The sequence below is a fragment of the Lissotriton helveticus genome, chromosome 6, assembly GCF_964261635.1.
Source record: "Lissotriton helveticus chromosome 6, aLisHel1.1, whole genome shotgun sequence".
In the NCBI taxonomy this organism is placed as follows: Eukaryota; Metazoa; Chordata; class Amphibia; order Caudata; family Salamandridae; genus Lissotriton; species Lissotriton helveticus.
The window spans coordinates 1,211,908,961-1,211,927,662 of record NC_136067.1 but is presented as its reverse complement, the minus strand read 5'-3'; positions in this window follow the sequence as shown (position 1 = coordinate 1,211,927,662).

The following is an 18,702-nucleotide window of genomic DNA, read 5'->3' as shown; positions in this document are numbered from 1 at the left end:
CTCTGCCAATCGAAATTCTGCCTCTCGAACAGTACACATGTGTAATCTACATGGACAGATTTGCACAACACTACGATGTAGAGAAAAAATCCTACAACGCAGCGTGCGCGATTGTTAAAGGTCGCTGGCGCTTTGGTAAATTCAGACCATTAATTACCAAAACTGAATCACTCAGAAACTGTTCAACTCAGCGAGCTGAAATAAGATCTTTAAAGATGGCGCTTGAAAATGCCGATCGCGAATTCCCCACACTAATAGTGTGCGATTCGCATTACTGCGTCAGGTCTTACAATAATGGCTTGCAGAACTGGGTTCAAAACGATTACAAAGATGACACAGGTGCCACAATAAAGCATAAAAAGCTTTGGGAACAGGTAGTTCTTTTGCAGAAAGAACTACAAAAGACTCACGTGATACATACACTGAGTCATCAACGTTATGGCGTTCACATTGCAGAGAATTCATTGGCTCACAGAGCCACAGCGGAAGCAGCTCGACCGGCTTCCGTAGCCACAAAAAAGCGTCCAGAAAAATACATAGACGGAAAAACTATGCTGGCGGTAAAAGCGTCTTTAAAAGGCGACTATGCAGCATTACCTCTGAACTATCCACTCAGTAATACATACATAATTGATGCAAACTCCGTTCCTTTTGCTCAAATCCCTGGAGTGGGGGATAGAGTAATTCCAAACACGAACAGGAGAGTCCTTTTAATAGCAGACGCACACATGGGATTGGGTCTAAGGCACCGAGAGATCAAGGAATCTCAGAAAGACTTACAATCTGAATACTGGTGGCCGGGGATGAGCCTGCAACATTACAAATTTGCAATGGGCTGTCCAAACTGCAACAGAGATCGCAGTTGTGAACCGACCGGAGTATTGCCAGGACCCTTCTGCATAAGGCTATCTATACGCAAAAATCCAGCAGGAAAAATGCGTCCCATTAATGTTTAAGACTAGATTCACTTAAAAATGTAGACACGAGCGCTCGGCTGACACCAGAACTGTTATAAAATATTTGCGAGTCTTTATCGGCACATACGCAATTGGCATGCTACATTCTGACCAGAGTCCTGCGTTTAGCTCTAGGGCTTACAAGGAGGCCATGGCCAGCATGGGCATTGTATTGCAGTACTCTTGTCCCTTCTATCCTGAGGGACATGCGGTAGTGGAAAGAAAAAACCGGGACATAAAGCAATCTATAACGGCGAGGGTATTAGGTTCAGGTGATGGGTGGGTCCAACATTTAACAAGTGTCCAACGTAGTCTTAATAATCTGCCAAGAAATTCTCTAAAAGGTCTCAGTCCATACGAACTATTGTTCGGTACTAGAATGTACATTCAGGATCTTGATAGTAACACTTCAGTGGTAGAAGAAAAATGCTTTGACATCAAAGACCGTTTGGCTGTTTTACAGGACTTAAATGAAACAAGACGAAACCTGAGTAACATAAAATTAAAGCAACAGCCAACAGACACTGAAGAAAAACCACCTGTCCCAGCAAGACCTGTCTGGATTCCAAAGATTGGGGATCTGGTCAGAGAGAAGATCGCTGTGAAGAAGGAATTTGGGCCTTCTTACAGAAAAGCAGTACCTGTCTTAGCTGTCAGCGGAACAAGATCAGTTGTACTACCGCCCCTTGCTGGTAAAAAGGAGAACCGAGTTGTATCCATCGACCTGGTAAAACCACAATCATGTGGCCAATAATAAGTAGTAGGCCCAGTGGACTCCCAAGAAATAGCAGAATACCAAAATTTGCTACAATCCAAGAGGTTCAAACTGAGAGACTAATCACATTTGATAAACCTACAGTGAATAAAAAAGGACTATGCAACAAAGCCATGGAACTTGTGCCTCTTGAAACCCAAAATTGCAACAGTTCGTCAAGAAACACCAATCTACAACGGTGTAGCCTCAGACTATGCTAGTGAAACAAAGAAAAATCCAAAGGCAAATGAAAATCCGGAAGTAATTCCAACAATTGACAGAACTGCATCTGGCTACTTCATCAATTTCGATGACTTTTCTGATGATCCAAGTGAACATGAAGAAACGCCAACAAAAAAACTTTCAAAGACAAAGTAACTGAACTCTTTCATCAACTCAAAGAAATCTATCTGATTTCTCCATGGATTGAATTTTGGATTGTGTTAGGTGTACTTTTCCTCCTGCTTTGGTTCATCATGGTTCTATGTTTGGGGCTATTCATTGAAGGAAAATACAGTACAACGGACACAGCAAGTCAGAACATCAACTTGGTCCTAAAGCCTCACAAGTCATCTCACATCGAGAAAAGAGAACTATCATCAGTGAACGTCACAGCCAATCCAATACCCGGTGGGGTAGCATGGGACAGAACTGAGTATGACATTTTTGGCCCGATTGAGCTCTTGAAATATCCACACCAGTTTAAGGTTTCATTAAGTGACTTTGTAAAACCAAGTACTTTCTCTGATGATTGGGACTTTGAAAATATAAATAATATAATGTCAGATTTAGTAATGCCAGCAAAATTTACAGAACATGATTATTTACAGGGTTCATCAAATTATGAAGAAATGTACTGCTATAATCACTTTGGGAATCACTATTTGCATAAATCTGCACAGCCTAGAAATGTTTTTAATTATAACCAATGGAAACATTGTGCTACACCGCCTAAAGGCAGCTCGAAAACATTTTAGGAGAAATTCTCATACTTCTCAGGGTTTAACACAAGTGATGCAGAAACGTTTTATTTTAAAATGTTAAATAAGACAGGAATAAAAACAATGTTGACAAATACTAAATTGATTTATTCTGAAGCATTTTATGAAAAAATGACTACATTCGGTTTTGATTTCTGGAAAAACAACATTGAAACAAAAACCATCTGGGGTACAAAAGAATGGCAGGTCCAAGGTCTAGAAGCATTATTTAGAGCCTGCATGATCCCAGAACAATTAATATTCCTGAATGACACCATTCAGCAAACAACCTGTCTTGGCCTAGCCAAGATTAAAGACTTAAATAAACCATCTGTTCCAAAGTCCATACCTGATAGTAATAGCACTACAGATGTGGAGATAGACGTATCCCATATTTTACACCAAAACAGAACACATCCTGATTGGAAAAAATGGTTGATCTGGCCCACAGACACAAATAACTGTCAATATAGATTCCTGAACAAAATACAGGGGTTAAAACTGAACAGGCCAGACCCTAGATACTCCCAGAGACAACATCCAGGGATAGTTACAACATACAGTGTAGGGAAACTATGCCTCGAATGGCTACAGAAATCCACACTGGCTGAAATTAAGCAACACTTGACTTTACTTAAAGACGGTGCTGACTAGCGTGATTTCATACTGATACCACGCAAACAGCGTCAAAAACGTTTCATAGCGGCCGGTATATACGCTGCGTACAACGAAGCTTGGAAAGTAATGCAAATTGAGACAGCAGAAAAAATACGAGAAATTGATCGTATTAATTTGGAAAAATCACTTTCTGTTGTGGACAATGGGTAAACGACTCTGTCCTCCAGAATATATTCACTGGACAGTATTGTATCATCTGCTATTGATATAATAGAGCAAGACTTACTAATGTTACAACATGGTCAGTCCCAAATACGTTCTATTGTACAGCTTGGCTGGACGTAGCAAAATCTGCGTTCGAGCTACGTGCCATGGCATTTAATCAACACAACGTCATTGTTCTCCATCTTTAACCTTACTGATAAACAAATCAGTTTGGCACAAAAAGGAGCAGACTATACGATTCTGAGCATTGAAAAACTTGAGAGATTACCATTGACAATGTCAGAAAGACCTGTCATTGAATGGATAATACACGGGATAATTACAATTCCGATAACAACTTTCCAGTTTAAATACTGCCAAGAGTATATACCAGCGGGCCAGTATGAAAGGTTGGGTAAAGGCTACATCAAGTCAACATGGAAATTACCTTATACACACAAATGTTATAATGAAAAGAAAAAGGAGATATTTCTTAGTGGTAACAATTGTAAAAAATCACTAAGCGGTACACTTCTGTGCCAAGGTATTAACTTGCATGGGGCCTGCGAAGGGTCTTCGAATAACCTTTCATGTCACCTGCACGGCACTCCTGCAAAACAGATAGAGCCATTTTTCAGACAGCTTTCCAACGGCAGCTACGTTCTAATAAATGACCACAGCTGTTGTGGCATGGTGCCAGGAAAAGCCTATCTCGTGAGCGTTAGTTCCATGGTCACTTGCTGTATGCAAGTATTGTATCCAAACAGCACTCCAGACATGGAGGCGGCAATATGGCCTTATTTGAATATCTCTTCTATTCGAATTGATACTTTAAGCAGAATGAAATCCATTCTTTTACAAACAACTGTGCCTTTGACCTCATCTAAAGAAACGTATGATCTGCAAGTCGCAAGGACAACAGCAGAGATACATTCCTTATTATCAACAAATTGCCCCGTGCATTTCGTAGAAATGTTGAGCCAAATCTTAAACATGTCAGATACCAGTGGTATCGCACATGTATTTAAGACAATTTTTTCGGGACTGTTGACACCGTTTGAAACAGTTCTGGGCATCTTTCCCAATTTTGTCCATTCTGTCTTTGGCGGCCTACCTCTACTTTTGGGACTCGTAGCAGGAATTTTATTTTTGATTCTTCTGCTCCGATATGGCAAGCCAAGCCGCAGACAAGACTCCAGCAACGATGGAAGAAATTATCGTAGCAATACGCTACAGGGACCACATAACTTAAGTCCTTGGATTAGCCCGGCTAAGAGATCTGAATATGACCTGGTTTCTTTCATTCAGACCAATCTGGCAAGATTGCATCTTACCTGTGCTTCGATGTATGCTATGCGGAGAAGAATGTGTGTTGGACATCTGTCTTACACTACCATCGGCAGTACCAATGGATACAGATACCTTGCTAGGTCCTGTAACGGCTCATGCATCGTGTTGTCCCCAGCGGCTACCTATTCTGATGACGGCATTCGTTGAGACTTCACCACTACGAGTATGTGGCAGTGGAGTACGAGATGAGAGCAGCATCACACAGGTACAGCCTTCTGTGAGCATTGCTGATCCTGACATCGATGATAGCAATCATTCTCACACATGCACTGTTACAGCATTTTCAAACTTGGTCGAACTTTCCCCTGATGTCGTAGACCAATTTTTTGCGAGTCTGTCTGAAATGATGTTCTCCCCTGAACAACGGGAATAACTTTTGAAGCAACAAGCACACAGCGTTCCCTGAACTCTGAATTCGGCCTTCAGCTTTGATAAACAAAAGCTACTGAAAACATTTGGAACTATTTTTTCCCCTGAAAGCGAAATTATTTTTTTTCACTTCTAAAATATTTACAGTTTTCTGGCACAGAGTATTCTGCTTAAAGTAGAACTATTCTTAGAAAACAGCGCTTCTAATTTAGGAACTCTAGAGACAATATTTTACCTCAGCCTCTAGCATATGTACAGCATTTTGTATTAATATGTGATGAAATGGTCTCGACCTTCTCTTCTGTATTCAGAGCCATTTCATGTGTAATTTTCACAATTCATTCAGCTGATATATATATGCATTTTTAACTGAATGATACCACTGCTTGAAAAGCGTACAGTACCAATACTCATTTTCGTGTATTTACCATATACCATTTCAAATGCAAATTATGTATTGTGGGGTGGGGTGGAAAACACACATGCATCGTTTTATGTTTACTATTGCTTAGTTTTAGTAATGAGGGACATTAGATCGTGGAGTGGATGTTGTATTTCTATCTAGGACCCTAATTCGATATTCCTAATTTATGCCCTTGTATGGCTGTAATAAATAATATCCTTATAAAGGCATAAGAATCATATCCATATTGAGTCATAGCCCATGCAGTCCAAATTAAGCAAGGCTACTTCCCCAGACTCCTAGAAAGTACAACGCGTTCTTTAAACAAAGCAAACGTCCAGCAACCTGGGAAATCCCCATGCTTCTGTTTTGATGTGTCCTAGAACTCCTGCGAGCACTGAAAGAACGGCCAGTTCTTAGTGACATCTTTATTGACGTCTTATGTCCAACCTTACGTCAAACCCGGCACCTTTCAGGTATAAATATACCAATGTTGCCTTAAACAAACACACAGTGGTTTGGAGCAGAGCGGCTATCTACTTGCCCGAGAGCCCAGCTGAAGCAAGAGCCCACGGACACCGCCCCTCCCTTTTGACGCACTGAGAAAGATGCTGTCTTTTTCTCCAGCCGAGAAAATCCAGCTCCGGTGTTTCCAGCCGCCCTTGCGGGTTGCTGGGATATTGAGTCCTGAGAGAGAGATACCAGACCTCCTGCTTTCTATTACCCAGGTACGGAGCTGACTAAACCCTTAAGAGAATTCTTGATTCAGATTCCTTGGCAAAACCCAACTTAACTTAAACTGCTACTTACTTACTCCTTCCCATGTATTTAGGCTTAGGTCAGGTACACCGAGGTAGGCGTAGATTAGAAGCACCAGTTGAGTACGTTAGTCAATGTTATTATGTATGTATATATTTTAACCATTTTAAAGTATCATATGGCTAAGAAACCATATCAATGCTTTTACAGTATTATTTCATAATACTACTTTTACTGTACGCACATTACTTTATAATAAGTATTGCAATTATGGCGATTCATTTCCCTTGCATGAGAAAGAAGACTGTTCAATAAATAACACCTTTTATTGAAAACGCCCGTCTCTCTATTTCTCTGCACTCTGGTGAAACTAAGTATGCACGATTGACTGAGTAAAATAGCTGTCTAATGTTTTCACACAACTCTAGAGATACACTCTTATTCTGGGGGAGCAAAGTTGTCATGTTATATGGTTGTCAGAAGCTAATCCCTTCTTGTCTATCCAGGGAAGTTAAACTCCTCCTTGTTTATTCGAGAAAGTTTCTAGTGACCTCTGAGCTAGCTGGCAAAACTAATTAAGTCTAATATAGTCAGTAGAGACCTAGTCGACCTCAGTCCTACGTCTACACTGCTGTTTATATTATTCCAATGCGCAGAGCCTATTGGGAATATAGGAACTACACTACACTAGAGTAGCTTGATCACCAGAGGAATCACTGCAGCTGGGGATCCTTTCAAGTGGCACAATAGGTTTGTAACAGAAGCATTACATGCTCTGTGAAGCATAATATCCTGACAAAGTAGAGACCCACTTAAAGAATTCTCACAGTCTGAGCCACCAAGGAAAGCTTCAGTTTCCCCATTCCTGCATCTAAATCTATACAGTAATTCCCAAGATTCATGTATTTTGCTCTCTCCCATCCCTTCATACCTGCCTACCTGCTGATACTGTAGACAGTGTGGAAATTGGAATGTCATGACTGGCAGTGTAATGTAGCCATAGATTAACTATTCTGTGGAAGGTGACTCAGCCACTGTAAAAGGTAATTGGTCCAATTTTTCAATGTGCAGCATTGTATATTTTGCATCGCGCCATAGTTCTCTGTCTTTCAGTTAGATTGTAGGCAGAAAACAGAGACAAACTGTTGATGTACCGCCAGGGCATGGAACCAGAGCACAGTGATTGTGGCGGTCAGCTCATTAATAGAATGGATCGCAATTGTGATTGCCCATGTTGAAGAATAGACAAATCCTGTTCCAATATATCTACTGCAGAAGACACAATGTTGCCCAGTGAATAAATCCTGAATGTCAGTGTGGTCATACCCTTGTTGACCACAGCCAAAGCCTTTTCTAGGTTAACCCTTCAAGCTCACACAATCTCTCAGCAGCCTCTTGTTGAGAGATTTTCCATACTTTGTTGTAAAGACGCCCAAGAAGCGATTTCAATGAGGTTTCTGGGGACCTAACAAAAAATCCCTAAGATCCATGTCGTCTGAGAGTAAGGACAAGTGTTGCTTCACAGAGGACAGTGTTGAGGTTCTTAGCCACTCTAGGCATAACTTCTCAACACTGTAAGATGTCACAACCCTGAGTGTTCTGTTTGTACGTAACATTGGTAAGGCCTATTGATTCTAAACCCTTGGGTGGTACCCCTGAATCTTGATGCACACCTATTTGTGTCGATAGACCAAACCAAGCATCCCTTCCAATTGGGGTCTGATGAACTGTACAACCATCATGTAGAATGTTATCTAGAGTGTCCTCACTATGTTGTGTATGGTTTTGCCCCCCCTCGAAGAGTGTAGGTGAGAGAATCTGAGGTGTGTTCAAGTCCTTGATCCTAGCTAGACCGAGACAGGAAATCTGTTGCACTGTGTTGTTGAGGAAGATAGTTTGCTGTGGTATCGGGTATCCTCTAAATAAGGCCTCAGTCCCCTGAACTTGACAATCGTTAGTGCCCCAGACAGATTTTGTGTCTATATTGTCCCTCCAAATGTCGAAACCCTGGGAAGAAAGCTGCGAAATAAAGGAAGCAGAGTATATCTGTTTCGTATTAGTGAGCATATTTTTCTTTGCAAGTGTAGGTGGAAGCTTATAATATTAAGACCTCAGGTCTGAAGTGTTAAACCCAGACAAATACGCAAACATTAGTGCAAATGTTGTTGAACTACCTTTTGGCGGTGTTGGGCAATGTTCCCATTGATGGTAAGGAAAAATATTATGTGGGATACTCGCTTTGTGCAAGAAATGATGACCATAGTGTTGGTAACAGTACATGGTGTCAAAATCAGATGTATCATTATACAATTAATTACTGGAAAATACAGCAGATTGCTCTAAATCAGACAGAAAAGTATTTATAGTTTCAAAGTCTCAATCATCAGAGAAAGTACTGGAGCTGATAAAATCATTTAAAGAAATGTTTAACAAGTGTAGGATTTTCAAAAATTCAGTTGGACCATATACATCATATGAAACCCTATCCCAAACTATTCCTTCTGGAACTGGAATTGCTGTAATCGTCACTAAGGACAGCTATCTTTGTTCAGGGTGTGATGATGTGTGTGGTTTCAGGACCAAGTTCACATTTTGTACTGCGGAGCGTTCTGGGAGATAGTGTCCATTCAGGAGCAGGAAAAAGACAGTCACTACACCTATTCAAAAGACTAGAAAAAGTAGACCAATTACAATCCAGAGCAGTAGCCAGGGAGAAACAGAGTAAGGGCCAGATGTACGAACTATTTTAGCATGCGTAAACGGGTTAGCGACCCGTTTGCGCATGCTAAAATTGTCATGGCCATGTACCAACACAATTTTGAGAGTCGCAAATTAATTGCGACTCGCAAAAAAGTGTTTAGTGACTTCCTTTTTGGAAGGGGCATCCCTTCCAAATAGTGTGTCTCAAACTCATGAACTAATGTTTTGCAACTGCAATTGTGGGCGTAAAACACTTGCAATTACCTCCTACTTCAAGTAGGTGGTAATGCATTCGCAAATAGGAAGGCCTTTGCAAATGCATGCAAAATTAAGGAAGGAATTAAGGATTAAGGAAAACGGGCTGCATTGGAAAAAAAACTGCTTCATTTAAAAGCATTCCCAGACATTGTGGTCTGCTGAGCCCAGCAGGCCCCCATCCCTGGGATGGCCTGTCATTCCCAATGGGCTCGCAAACTGCAAGGGGCTCATTAATTTTAATGAGCCTCGCAATCTGCGACCCCATTAGAAATCGCAAACAGTGTTGAACACACTGTTGTAAATTTGAGTTGCAATTTGCAATTTGCAAATAGCAATTTGTCACAAATTGCAAGGTGCAAAAACAAATGGTTGTATATCTGGCCCTCAGTCTTTTTCAGCCAAAGGTAGAAATCACATCGTTTTTGTTTGTGGGAAACAGATGCTGGCGGTGACTTGGGTTCACTTGGATCCAATAAGAAAGTGTCAAAATCGATGAAGTAGCCAGACACAGTTCGATCTATCTTTGGTAGAAAAGCAGGTTTTCTAGAACTTGTAGATGACTCATTATGAGACATGTTCACAAAGAAATCAGTATTAGGCCCAATTGAGATCTATGTTTCATTTCTGTTTTGTTGATTTTCAGTGTTAATGGGCATGAGTTCCATTCCATTGTTGGGAACTCCTTCACTTCGTAGAGTAGAATCATAAAACATTCTTGAACTTTCTGTCTGAGCTTCCTGTATGATAGAGAGAGGATATCTGCGGATACCCAGGAGCCCACATGGCCTACTATTCAGTATTGCCCACACTGTGTGGTTTGATCAGATCAATGGAGATTAATCTCTTTTCTTTCTTAAACTAGTTAGATGAGAGGCAACATATGAGAACAGAACAACGTGTAAACATTCAATGAGACAACATATTCAAGTGCTGTTATTCGTCTTTTATTTTCAGCAGTGCAAAGTATGCAGATGATGAAACCAGCCAACGCGTTTCACCCAAACATGGGCTTCTTCATGGCAAAGAAATGTTAATGGTAGATACGATCCTTCAGTGGCCTTCTATTTGGCGGCGAGAATGATAAGTTCTGATTGAAAAAAGTTTTTGGGGGAGAAGCTCTGGAGTAGGAAGAGGATTCTCGCAGAGTATAGCAAGAATCCCGTGTGTATTGCGACGTGTCTGCAAGAGGCGGAAGAAGTACTGTTCTTGTTCCTTCGACAGCCAGGACATGTACAGGAGCTCTGAATGATGGCCCAAATTCTTTTTTGTCCACAATCTTTTCTTCGACCAGGCACCCAATCTTCGGTACCCAGGCAGGTCTTGCTGGAACGGCTTTCAATTCACCAGTGGCAGTGCATTTTACTTGAACGTTGTTTTGTAATGCCCTGGATTTATTGAGTTCCTGTTAAACAGCCAAACGATAATGTATGTCAAATAATTTTTCATCCGTCACTGTGCTTCCACAATTGTGGTCAGGTACCCACATTCTGGTCCCAGGACTTCATATGGAGTGCGACCTCCCAGGGAACTTCTTGGCATGTTAATGAGTGCCCTCTGGACCCCATTTAGGTGATTGACACAACTGACACCCGAGCCTCAAACCCTTGCTGTTAAGGATCCTGGTTTTTCCTCTCCATAATAACATTTCCCTCAAGATGATATGGAGAGGAGTACTGCAAGATCACACTCAAACTTTCCATGGCTTCTTTGTAAGCCTGTGAGCAACACGCAGGGCCACGGTCAGAGTGTAATGTTGCAATTGCGTATGTCCCTATAAAGACTCGCAAATCTTTTCTAACAGTTTGAGCGCCAGCCAAGCGCTGGGGCCAAACCCATAGGAATCTAGAGCATGAATCCACTGCCACCAAGATGTACCTGTAAGCCCCATCAGATTGTAAGGGGCCACAGTGGTCCAAATAGTTCCATGCAAGAGGTCTGTCTGATATCAGTAGTGGTGTTTGAGGTGGACATGCTAAGGTAGAACCTTTCAACTGCTGACAGATGTCGCACTTAAGAACAAAGCCTTCAGTCTGTTTGGTAAGACCTGGTCACCAGTAACGTTGTTTCAGAAGTGAAACTGTTACAGTAATACCCGCATGTGCTGAACCCAGATCATAGGGTGCAGGTAGATTTAAACATAACCTGCGATCCATGCTTTGTATTACTCTATCCCCCACTCCTGGAATTTGAGCATAGAGAATATTTTTCATATCTCGCTTTTAGGAGTCCTTGAGTGGAAAGCCTTTAGGCAAAGCTGAGCTGTTGTTGCACGTTGCGCTTCCAGCTATCATTATCTGTCCATCTATTCTCATACTAGAGTGAGTGATTGCAGCAACAGCAGCAGTTCTCACTGACACCTTGGCTTTCTTCATCAGCCAGTAAATTCCCTTCAACGTGCATGCCAACACGTTGGTGACTCAATGTGTGAATAACATGAGGCCATGGCACACGCTTTTTCAACTCTGCCACTTGTTCACAAAGCAACTTGTGCTTTATTGCGCAACCTTTTGAATCTCTAAACACATTCTGTCCCCAATAGGGAAGGTGTTCATTGGAAGACTGGACACAGTAAAATGAATCGCACACAATGAGAGTGGGGAATTCCTGATCTGTATTTTTTAGTGCCAGTATCAGGGCTTTTAGTTCCACCAGCTGTGCTGTGCAATCTCCTAGAGACTGCATCTGCGTATTGCTAGGACATGCTGCCCTGTATTGCTGTTTACTTCCTATGGCAGGCTGGGCACATCTGTCTGTGTAAATGTTGTATTTTTACTGATCTAGAGGCATAAAACAATTCAGGAGAGGATATTCTTGTTTGTACTGCAGGAATGCTTGTGTTTTATATGGAGAATCAAATTTAAAGTCTACATCTGTTATAGTGAGAGAATTAGCTCATTGTATCCATTGTGGATGTAGCACTTTTGCGTTTGGAACACTTGCTTTAGTACCAGCCTGTAAGGTCACAACACTTATTCGTTTTCCTTGAGCCAGTGCTCTTTCTTTCACTACAGGAGTCTGTACTGCTGTCAGAATTTTTTCAGTGGATGCAAAGCGCATCTCAGCGTTTGTATACTAATGCGATTTGTATGCTATGGGTACTGTTTCGCCTTCATTGAAGGTGAGGTACGTGTGCCCTGATTGACCCGTGACTATGCTGATCATCACATTTGTGGTGGTTACATGGGTGTATAAATGTTTCGAAGCTATAAAGTCAGATTGTATGGAACTGGGAATTTCTGTGTGTTCCACTGTTCTTTTTTTTTTTATAATTTTTTTATTGAGTTTTTTGGGCAGTGGTAAATTGCATATATTATACAGCATATATAGCGTAGAGTACATATAACAAAAGAAGGCACAATTATTCATAACAATAAGACTACAGAAAGAAGAAACACCCTAAAGGAAGAAAAAGAAAAAGAAAAACTAACCAGAATACTCATATCCAAGTTGCGATCGGTGACCATAATTGTTGGCCAAAGATCTTCCTTTTCCGACCCTTAAATTTGTAAACGCCATTCTCCAGCCTATAAATATTTAATAGTTTAGATTGCCAATGACAAAACGTTGGCGAATCCGTGTCAAGCCAGCGGGAGGTTATGCAAGATCGTAATACTGCCATTGCAATAAATAAAAAACCTTCTTCAGCTGCCGATAGCTCGGTAAGTTCCGTTTGAATTCCAAATATTATTAATGCAGGTGATAAGATGATATTGACATTCAACACAATATTAAAAAATTCTTGAACTTTAAACACAAATTGCAAAAGTTTCGGGCAACTAAAGAGCATGTGGTTTAAATCAGCGGCAAAAAGCCCGCAACGGCTGCATCCAGTCCCCTTTAGAGCTTTCCATTTTGCTAGTTTTGATGGTGTATAATACAGGTCAAAGACAGACATAAAATGCTGGCTTTTAAGGGAACCATTAACTAGAACCCTATTACCCACCTCTAGAGCCCTAGAAATATCAATTCCCTCAATTCCCAAACTTCTTTGCCATTTCTCCACATAGAAATCTAAGTTATCTGGCATTCTGTTTAACATTAATTGATAAATTACACCGATTTTATTTTTCTTCCTACAACTCTCCAAAACGTCAGACGTGTGCATTAAATCAGTGTGCAGTAAATGATTAGATTCCAAAAAACTGCGAATCTGCAGAAATTAAAAAAAATCGCCTCTAGTGAGGTCAAATTGCATCTGTAACTCAGCAAACGAAACAAAAGATCCATCTTGATATAGCTGCCCAAGTGAACAAATCTGTAGACCGTGCCAACGGTGCATGACAGGATCAGAAAAAATCCCGGGTAGTAAAGGGTTCCCAAATAGTGGCGTATAGTAATTCAACTTAGATAGGAAATACAATTTCTTATTAATTTGTTTCCATAGCTGAAATACAGATATCATAATCTTGAACTTGTTTTTTTTATAATAACTGGGTTCTGAAAATTTTACCAGACATTGACGCACTTCAGTTCCCAACAACAATTCATATATAGATGGTATTAAAGATTCGTCTAAACTGTAATCTTGGAATAATAGGATTCCCATCAATTTGAGAGTGATAACCCAATAGTAAAGTCGGAAACTAGGGATGCTTAAACCACCACGTACTCTCGGAAGAACACACCACTTGATGGATCTCCTGGTACGGCGATAACCCCATAAAAACCTAGATATAGTTCGATCTATTTTACTAAAAACTGATGAGGAAAAAAGAAGTGGTATGGTGCGAAAAAAATAAAGAAACTTTAGAAGTATCAGCATTTTCACAACGTTTGTACGGCCAACAAGGGATAGATGCAAATTATTCAGTCTCTCTAATGTCCTATTAGTAGAAACTAACAAAGGATCCATATTAAGCCATATTAAGCCGGACTATGTCCTCTACCTTCGCAGAGATTGTAACACCAAGATATGCAACTGTCGAAGCCAGAACGACACCACCTGGTCGACCAGTAGAGGAATGTAGTATTTGGGTTTTTGAGATATTGAGCTTGTATCCTGAGAGCCTACCAAACTCATGGGCCAGTTCTACAATTTTCGGTAGCGCTAAGACAACATCAGTAGTCACAATGGCGACATCGTCTGCATAGGCAAGGACATTGTGCTCAAACTGATACAATTTAACCGAAGGAATCCTTGTGTCTCGCATAAGTTTAATCAGGTATGGTTCTATGTATAGCGCGAAGAGTGGTGGAGAACAAGGACAGCCTTGTCTTGTTCCCCTGCTGATCGAAAAAGGGTCGGACATCTCCATGCCAATACAAATTATTGCCGTAGGGTTACAATACAACGCCTGAATAGCTGTAATAAATTCAGATGGAAATCCCTTCCAAACCAGGACAGACCACAGGAACCCCCAGTCAACCCTGTCGAAGGCTTTTTCAGCGCCCAACAGGATGACCCCGACCGGGGATTCCGTGGCCTGTGCCCAGTCTAACAAAGCAATAATGCGTCTAACATGATCTGTGGTATCTCTCTTCTTAATAAAACCAGGCTGATTCTTACACACTAAGTTGGGCATTATATCGTTCAATCTGTTAGCCAGAATTTTGGAAAAGACTTTGCTGTCTGATGTGATGAGAGATATTGGGCGATATGAGCTTAGCTCTTTTGGATCTTTTCCTTTCTTGTTAAATACTACAATAATAGGCATAGACCATGAAGCGGGTGGATTCCCTTGAAAAGCTTGATGATAGACTTTAATTAGCTCAGGTTTGAGAATATTTCTAAAGGTACGATAAAATTCAAGAGGGATTTGATCTGACCCCATTGCTTTCCCAGGAGCAAGACTAAGAATTGCCATTTCAATCTCCTGCCATGTGATAGGAGCTGTAAAAGAATCTCTATGATCTTCAGAAAGTGGTGTGTTATCAATATTATTCAAATATTCCATTGGGGCACTGGCAGTATTAGTTTCATTATTATCTTTGTTATATAAAGCCTTATAAAAAGAGTTGAACGCTTGCAGTATCCCTACCCTGGTCTCTTGTAGTGCTCCCTCTAAATCTACAACTCCGACTATTTCATTTTGCATAGCTTTCTGTCTGAGTCGCCGAGCTAAAATCCTCCCCGTTTGCTCACTATATTCATAACACTCAGCCCTGTGCTGTTTGTATTTAACCGCCACCTGATCTGTTATATAAGAATATAGGACAGACCTTTTAACAGTTAAAAGAGGCTGAGCCTCATCCGCACCCTGACCATTTCTGAGTGCTAAGACTAGATTTATTTCGGCATCCCGAATTTGAACTAATTTATTCTTGAATTCAGCTTGTGTTTTCTTTCGTTTAAAATTGGAGTAAATAATAGTTTCGCCTCTAACAACAGATTTAAAAGTATCCCACACAACTTGGACTGAGGCTGTCTCATTGTTGTAGAGGAAAAAGTCCTTAATAATTTTGGCCATATATTGAAGGTACTCTTCATCAAGCAACAGAGTTCTTTGAAAGGACCATTGTGAGTTCAATTTAGGACTTTTAAAAGGGAGCCTTAGTTCCAGTATAACAGGATTATGATCATCAGAAACCAGTTGTGGTAATAGCTCTATCTCCACATTCTCCATAAATGATGATGAAATAAAAAAATAGTCTAGGCGAACAAACTTCTGATGGGGGATTGAAAAAAAAGTATATCCAGAGTCATTAGATTGCAACCTATTCCACACATCAAATAATCCGTTCTCTAGAGCTAGTTCTCTTAAAGCTCTATAAGTTCTAGTCTTACGACCAGTATATTTTAAATTAGATCTAATATTACAATTTGATTCGACATGGACATTCAAATCCCCGCACAAAATTATGGGTTGAGGCCAGGTTGACAATTCCGAGCTAACGGTATTAAATATTTCGCCTTCATCCAAATTAGGACCATATAAACAACAAACAGTAAACTTATGGCCTTCCACAACTAGTTCTGCCAGACCCCATCTCCCCCATTTGTCCGCTAAAGTTCTAACGCATTTACCAACCCCTTTTTTCATACAAATCGCGAGACCTCTTTTAACCCCCGTTTGTTTAGAAGTTACTAGTAATTCAAGCCCCAGATTTCTCAAAAGCGTTCGCTTATCCCAAGGGATATGTGTCTCTTGTAAACACAAAATATCAAGACTTAGCAACTGAATCAATCTACGTAGAACTCCTACTTTTTTGGGGTCATTAAGGCTCATTAAGTTCCACTGTTCAACGTCAAACTGAAAAATCAGGCCTAATTACGTCATAGAAAGGTTTCAACTTTTCTGCGTAATCCAAAATGTATGTTGTGCCAAAACTGAAGAATTCTAAAATGGAATGTAATACTTTCAGAGTCTTCGGAGGTTGGAACTGCGCACATTTAAAAATATTTTTTTTTTAAATTTGGGCTGCCAGGCTTTTTCATTCACTTGAGAGCTCACATCCCAAAAACAGGACATTGAGGTGGGCAATTTTTGATTTGTGAAAGTTAAATTTGTAGCCCTAAGCAGCGAACCCCAGAATTATGTTGTTCACCCTGTTCAAATGATCTAATAATTCATCATCTGTCAGATAAATATCATCTACATAGGACAATGCCTCCTCATCACAAGTTTTAAGTATCTCTGATACTCTTGCAGAGAACAACCCAGGGCTATTTTATATCCTTGGGGCAGTCTACAGAATTGGCGGTTAGAGCCTAGGGCTGAAATTGCAGTCCAATATCTGCTTTCAGGCACTATATTTTGGTAGAAGAATCCATTTGAAATATCAAGTGATGCTTTGTATTTCTTCTGCACAATGTTATTCCTTAATGTGGCACTGTGTGCATTTGTACTGTAAATGTTTTTCTTCATGTGGTTAAATGTATGTAGTCTAAAACTAGACGGTATAAATTGTTGGGGTTCAATATTGGAAACAAAGGATTATTCATGGAAGAGGTGCAATTTTCAATGACACCTTGGAATTCAAGTTGCTCTATGATCTCCCTGACTTGCTCCTTTGCGTTATTTTTTATGGGGTACTGTCTCTGTGGAGCTGGAGTAGTTTTAACTGGGATTTCATGGTGAGGTGACTAAGCATCCCACCCTACTTGATTGTGGTATAATGCAGGAGCTAGTGCTACCGCCCAATCCTGCGCGTATGAATGTTTAAGTGACTCTGGAACGAGGTCGGAGAAGGCTGGCAATATTACAGCTCCTCCATTTGGGCAGTCCATAACAAAACCATTCTTCTGCAGCCAACAGGATATTGTATACATAAGTCAGGTTCTCCCAAAAGAGACCTTTCACTTTTCTCGTTACGTCCCCCTCCATGTGGAGTGTTATTTCGTATAACTGCTGTGGGACACTTACCCTAGTATCAGTTGTTTCCACCGTGATATGTTAATTCAATGCTGCTGTCACCAGAAATTCCATCAGGTTCTGGTGAGCTATTGTTACTTCTGCTGCACTGTCTAGCACGTCAGAGCCCATTCCCCATTCAGTAGTTGAGTCCCCAGTAGCCTGGGCATTTTTTATTTTAAGGCCATTTACCTTCTTCTTTTTATTAAATTGAGGTATAGATTGTGGTTTATCTTCTTGTTTGATATTGTAGTCTGAAGTGCGATGTGTGTCTCTATGCTTGACTCGCTTTTCTGATCAGGGTTCTGACCGCCCATAACTCTCAGAGTTTTTTGATGAACCCCGAAAGGAACAAGAGGAACGTGTATCAGTATCCTGAAACTTGTCATGATTTTTAATATTGTCTTGGTTTCTAAGGTTATATTTCTTGTCAGAGGGCTCCTGTTGAGGAAACCCACCTCATGATTGTGATGCATTCTGCTTGTTTTTTGGTTATTATCTCATTTCTTTTTAGAAGAATCGGGTGCTTGCTTTGAGTTATCTTTTTCAGTATTACCCATTCATTATGGTTTCTCTGGTCTAGCTCCCAAATTATCTCTAACCAGTCAAGCATAGGTATCATCAATATTTTATGTAATTCTCTCTCCTGTTGCACAGGAGTGCATTCCCTCAGGCATTGGCGTATAGCCACCGCTGCTGCCTCCCCTTTTATGTTGGCTAACTTAATTGTTGATACGTGGGCAAAACTGCCTATCAATTTCATCCCCAGGTCCAGGGCAGGTCTGTCCTGTACTCATTCTGCATTTGCTTCTGGTATGACTGCTATTGAGGGGGTACCATGAGTTCTGGTATAAACTGCAGCGAAATCTGTTCCCCAAGTGGTACAATCCTCTATCAGGGGAACTATCCCAATGGGCAAGCAAATGGTCAGTATTCTATGTTTTTCTTGCGGATTAGTGTGTGGAAAAACTGCCTTATGCTGTGCTATTTTCTGTGCTATCCAGAATGGCATTTGCTCATGTTTACTGGGCATTCTTCCCATAATCGAGTTCAAGTGTTT